Raw genomic sequence first — 6,000 nt, 5'->3', positions numbered from 1 at the left:
ATACATGGATCTTCAAGAACTCTTCTTTACTCATCCCTTGCACTCAAGAAAACTAGAAAATTATACACAATGGGAAATGAAAGAAAGTTGATTCTAATAGCTGAAAAAGATGAGATAAATTATACAAAGCTCAAGCTCAGATAGCTTTTTTTGCCCAGCTATCCATCCTCTTCTGGGGGGGGGGGGGGGGGTTCCAACCAAACACAGGGAACAAGAGAAAACAAATGGTTTTTGAGCACAGGAGAAGAAAGACAACAATGTTCAGTCTTAAATGGAGAGAGAGAGAGAGGGAGAGAGAGAGAGAGAGTTCAGAGGAGGTCGATGAACATTAAATAGCTTCTCATCCCTGCCTTCCTCTATTTCAGGGTTGTGTTTGGATTTGAGAGAGAAGAAAGAGCAGGCTCTAGCCTCCCCTCTCTTTTGCCTTTATTTATTGATTGTTTAATTTTTAACTTTTTCTTCATTTCCTTTACCTGGTTTTTCACTTCAATCGGCTCAGGTCAACGACATCGACTAGGCGTGAGATGGGTGATGGGATCGGAAAGTGCAGAAAGGGCGCGCATGACGGGAGTATTGCCACGGTTTCCAATGTCCTTAACGTTCTCAACGGCAGGGGGGAAGATATGGGTGATGGAGGAAAGGGAAGACGAGGGTTTGTGTGCGCCAACTAGTGGATGATGGTTAAGCTATAGATGGCCAAAGGTGGGTGAGATTCAGAAGCGGTAGCATGTGTCCCTGCGCAGGAAAAGGAAATACTAGTATGTGTGCACCACCGCTGGAGGGATTGGTCGACATTTTGTCGATGTGGAGAGAGAGAGAGAGAGGCGTGAAAAATAGAAAGAAAGGGGAAAATAATTGTTGTCCTCTAGGCTATAGCCTTGAAGAAGGGGAGGAAAGAAAGGGGAAGGGGAAGAAGAGAGATTGGGGGAGAGAGACAGAGGGAGAGAGAGAAATGTAAAGGAATCTGAGGTAAAAGAGATTACCATCGTTGTTGTTCCTGGATGTGAGGTCAGGGAAGATGAACAGTGTTTTCGTACAAGGGTAGTATGGGTACAAGGGGTCTTTGTGGCAAAAGAAAGTAAAGGGGGGTCTATGTCTCATTCTCATTATTTAAGGTATTAAGTTGTTAACTTGCATTCACCTTCATCCAATCATATGTTTAAAGCATTTTTGTTTATTTTTACCATTAAATTCTATTAATTAAATTCATACATAATAAATTAATAATTATAATAACATAAAAACGTATAATTTTAAAATCTACCCAAAAAATAGTGTTTTCATCTAGGTGATGGTAAGAAATTAAACCATTTTGGGTCAAATGGGTCAATCCAGGTTGTCATAATTAAATAATAAAATTCAAAAATAGATAATATACAAAAAATATGTAGAAATTAAAAAATGGAAACATTTTTAACATCTATTTAACATATTAAACAATAATAGGTATCATAAATGAGAAATATTTTCATTAATGATGGAAATGTAATATAAAATTTAAAACCAATTGGAAATAAAACTATTTTCATATTCTCTCGCATTAAATCTATAATCTAAAGTATATCCTCTCATTAAATCTTATATTTAAGATATATTTTTCATCATTAGATTCTACTAATTAAATCCACAACACTAATTTTAATAGTATGAAATTATACATTTAAAAATTAATTTGAAAAATTAACATTTTCTTCCCTCCCAGTGGTGGGTAAGCAATTCAACCATTTGGGTCATATGAATTAATAAATAATGCCATGGTTAAATAATAAAAAATTAAAATACAAAATATGTAATACAAAAAATAAAAAGAATTGGACATATCTCTAATATTGTATATCTATGATACTAAACAAAAATAATTACGAAATGTAAGAAGTATTTTTATTAATGATGAAAATAAAATACAAAATTTAAAATCAACTTAGAAATGAAATGATATCATAGTCAAGTAATAAAATTTTTAAAAATAGAAAATACTAAAAACACAAAAATAAATAAATTAAAAAACTTTTGGGGACATATCTAATTTTACGCATTTATAAAAAAATAAAATATTGGATACAACTTTAATATTACACAATCATTGTAATGAACAAAAATAAGTATTTTACATAATAAATAATTTCATCACTAATGGAAATATAATACAAAATTTAATGTCAACCTAGAAACCAAACTATTTTTCTTTCTAGGTTACGGGTTAGTGGTTTGCGTTAAATGGATTAATCGATGATATGATAGTTAAGTAATAAATATTTAAAAATTAGAAAAGTACAAGTATTCAAAAGGAGACATAAAAAATTATATATTAATTATGTCAAACAAAAATTAAATATCATAAGTAAAATTTATTTATATAATGTACATGAAATATATAATTTAAAACTGATCCAATAGATGGTGGATCAATGATCCAAGTTGTCGAAGAAACTCATGATGTCATAATTAAATAATAAATATTTGAAAAAAAAAGTAGAGTACAAAAAATGAAAAAGTATAGAATTTTGTCAAAAATATTTGGGAACATTTCTAATATTCTATATTCATCATATTAAATAAAAATAATTGTTAAAATAAATATTCATATTGCCACAATTAATAAATAAAATGAAAAAAATATATAAAATGAAAAAATTAGAAACATTTTTAATATCATATATCCGACAAATTAAACAATGATAAGTAAGAAAGGTTTTTATTAATAATGGAAATGGAATGTAAAATTTAAAACCAATTGGAAATAAAACTATTTTCCTATTCTCTCTCATTAAATCTCATATCCACTACAAGAAAATTGAGCTTTGGAAATAGTCAAAAATTGTTCCCAATACAAGAAAAATTGTTGCCTAATGTTTTAGTTACAACTGAACAACTTGTGGGTAGCGAAGCCGTTGTTAAAACTTTTTAACAATAAATTGTTTTAAAATATATTATTCACAACAGTTGGACCAACTATTGGCAGCAATAGTGCTTTGCCACAACCAATTGAAATTGATGCCAAATTTTTTGTTTCAGCAACAATTAATAAAAATCGTTGCCCATATAAATTTTTAGCAACAACAACTGCTTAAATGTTGCCCAATGGTACCTTTGACCACAATCATACTAGCTGATGTTAATTATAAATTTGCAACAGTTGAAATTTTGTCTCTAATTAGGATCTTAGGCAACAACCCTTCTAGACTGTTGTTAAATAGGCAACAATCATTCAGTTGTCGCCCTAAGGTTCATATACAACAATCATGTCAACTAAATTGGCAGCACGGGGGGGACAATTGTTTCTTATGCTTATTTATAGCAACGGTTTTTCTAAACTGTTGTTGAAGTACCAACAATCAAGCAATTGTTACCTTAACTATTGCCAATTATCATTTTAATTGTTGACATTTAATTTAATCAATTGTTGCAAATATTATAATAATTATTGTCAATCATCTAAATATAATACACATGTAAAATGTCAATATATGAGCCCATTGATATTATAAAAGATAAAAATTGTATTCTAACCGTAAATGTACTAGCATCTCTCTCACATCCATTCTTGCCAAAAATCTTCACATTGAATATTAGATGTCCATCATATCAAAATAGTAAAAATTCATTATCCAGTATAAAGTGATCTACTGAAAAATCATGCCACCCTTCCCCTAGATATGTGCCACTTGAAGTCTGTCTTAATTTGGTGAACCAACGATAACCACTACGATCTTCTAGGATTGCTCTTCCAACTGCTTTTTTTGAAATGTGCATCGTAAAATTTGGAGGAATCCACTGCAAAACAACATAGAAAGGGAAAAAAAGCTCGTCATTCACTTTTAGTAAAGCATTTTCACATATTAAAAACCAAAAAGGCCAAGAAAAGGGGAAATGAACTAACAGAGGTAAAAGATTGAGAGTACCAACTGTTGGGTGGGGAGTCCCGACAGCATAATCTTGAAGAAGTAAGGCTTCTTGTCTTGACATGAGCTATTTTCACTCGTCTTCACCATCTCTGTCCTAAAGAAGTAGAGTTGTACACCGAACAGTAATAGAAATTGGAAGAAGGTAAAGCAGGAAGCAGGATGACAAGAACTGAGAATTTGTAGAGGTAGAGTGTGTTGGGTTTCCCTCTTATGTGGAGGATGGCCTAAGAAGCCCATGTGGTATTTTGGAGCCCATGGATGAGGGTATTTTTGCCCAAATGAAAATAGTCAAAGGAAATAACCTTTTAGTGGTGTTGGTTGCTAAAAGATTGCAAGAAGAAAAGAAAAAGAAGAGAATCCCGTGTAAAAACAGAGAAGAGGAAAGGAGCAGACTTTTCGAATTCCAGCCTACGTAGTTTTCATCTTGTGCTTCGGTCAAAGGTCGTTTGTGGTCCGATTGAGCTGAAATTTGCAGGAATGTTCGCGACTTAAGGTTCTTCAATCTGAACAGTGGAGATCTGGTTTGGCTCACTGATTTGTGAAATCTGAGTCTGTAAACAGTACCTCTGTTTTGGGTGAGATTTCTCCATTATCTTGAGATATTTGTTAGTTTCCAAGAAATGTATTTTCTTGATGATTTGCTGATTGTATGCCTCTAGTTTTTATCTAGAGAGAACCCTTGTACAATTACTTTCTTGATCATGGAAGTTTTTGGGTGACCGTGGTTTTTTCCTTCCCACACCGGAAGGTTTTTCCACGTAAATTTGATTGTGTTCTGTGTGCTTGTTCTTTGGTTTTAAGCTCTACTAAATTGTTTCCTAACAGATTCACACAAAGAGGGAGAAAAATATTATTTCCGTTGTTTTGAAACTTGGTTAGAGTTTGCTTGATTTCGTGATTCTCCCTACAGGTGGTATCAGAGCTTGTGGTTATTGTTACTGAATATCTTGTGTTGAATATGGAAGCTAATTTGAGTAGAATGATTACTTTGAATGGTGCAAATTACCATACTTGGAAAAGAAAATTGGAAGATCTCCTTTATGTTAAACAATTTCATTTACCGATGTTTGCCACTGAGAAGCTAGAAAATATGTCTGAGGAACAATGGACCTTGTTACATCGACAGGTTTGTGGGTATATAAGGCAGTGGGTAGATGATAACGTTTTGAATCATATTAGTGGAGAAACACATGCACGAACACTCTGGAATAAACTTGAAGAGTTGTATGCTTGAAAAACGAGAAATAATAAAATGATTCTCATCAAGTAGTTGATGGCTTTGAGGTATCGAGATGGAACTCCGTTGACAGATCACTTGAATATGTTCCAAGGTATAATTAATCAACTAGCTGGAATGGGTATCAAGTTTGATAATGAGATTCAGGGGTTGTGTCTACTGGGTACATTGCCTGACTCTTGGGAGACATTCAGAATGTCATTGAGTAAGTCAGCTCCAAATGGTATAATTAATATGGATCTGGTTAAGAGTAGTATTTTAAATGAAGAATCAAGAAGAAAGTCACATGGGTCTTCTTAGTAGTCAGAGATTTTGGTTACAAAAAGAAGAGAGTGGAGTAAGAGCAAAGATTCCAGGAACAAAGATAAAGGAAGAAGTAAGTCCAATAGGTTTGCTAATGTTGACTGTCATCACTGCGACATGAAAGGACACATCAAGAAATATTGTAGACAGTTGAAACGGGAGAATAAGAAGAAAGGCAAAGAACAAGAGGGTGGTGATAACAAGGAAAATGATAGAGTTGCTACCACTTCTACTGAAGACTTTCTTGCTTTTTATGATAGTGATGTTGTCAATGTTGCATGTCATGAGACCAGTTGGGTTATTGATAGTGGAGCCTCCATTCATGCCACATCTCGAAAGAACTTCTTTACATCCTACACGGCAGGTGACTTTGGTACAGTAAAGATGGGCAATGATGGCTTGGCCAAAGTCGTTGGTATTGGATATGTGTGCTTGGAGATGAACAATGGCACGAAGCTACTTCTTAGAGGGGTAAAGCATATTCTTGACATTCGTTTGAATTTGATCTTTGCAGGTAAACTTGATGATGAAGGATATTGCAACACCTTTAGTAAT

The sequence above is a fragment of the Nelumbo nucifera genome, chromosome 1 (assembly GCF_055504915.1).
Source record: "Nelumbo nucifera cultivar China Antique chromosome 1, China Antique-T2T, whole genome shotgun sequence".
In the NCBI taxonomy this organism is placed as follows: Eukaryota; Viridiplantae; Streptophyta; class Magnoliopsida; order Proteales; family Nelumbonaceae; genus Nelumbo; species Nelumbo nucifera.
This window is presented reverse-complemented; position numbering follows the sequence as displayed.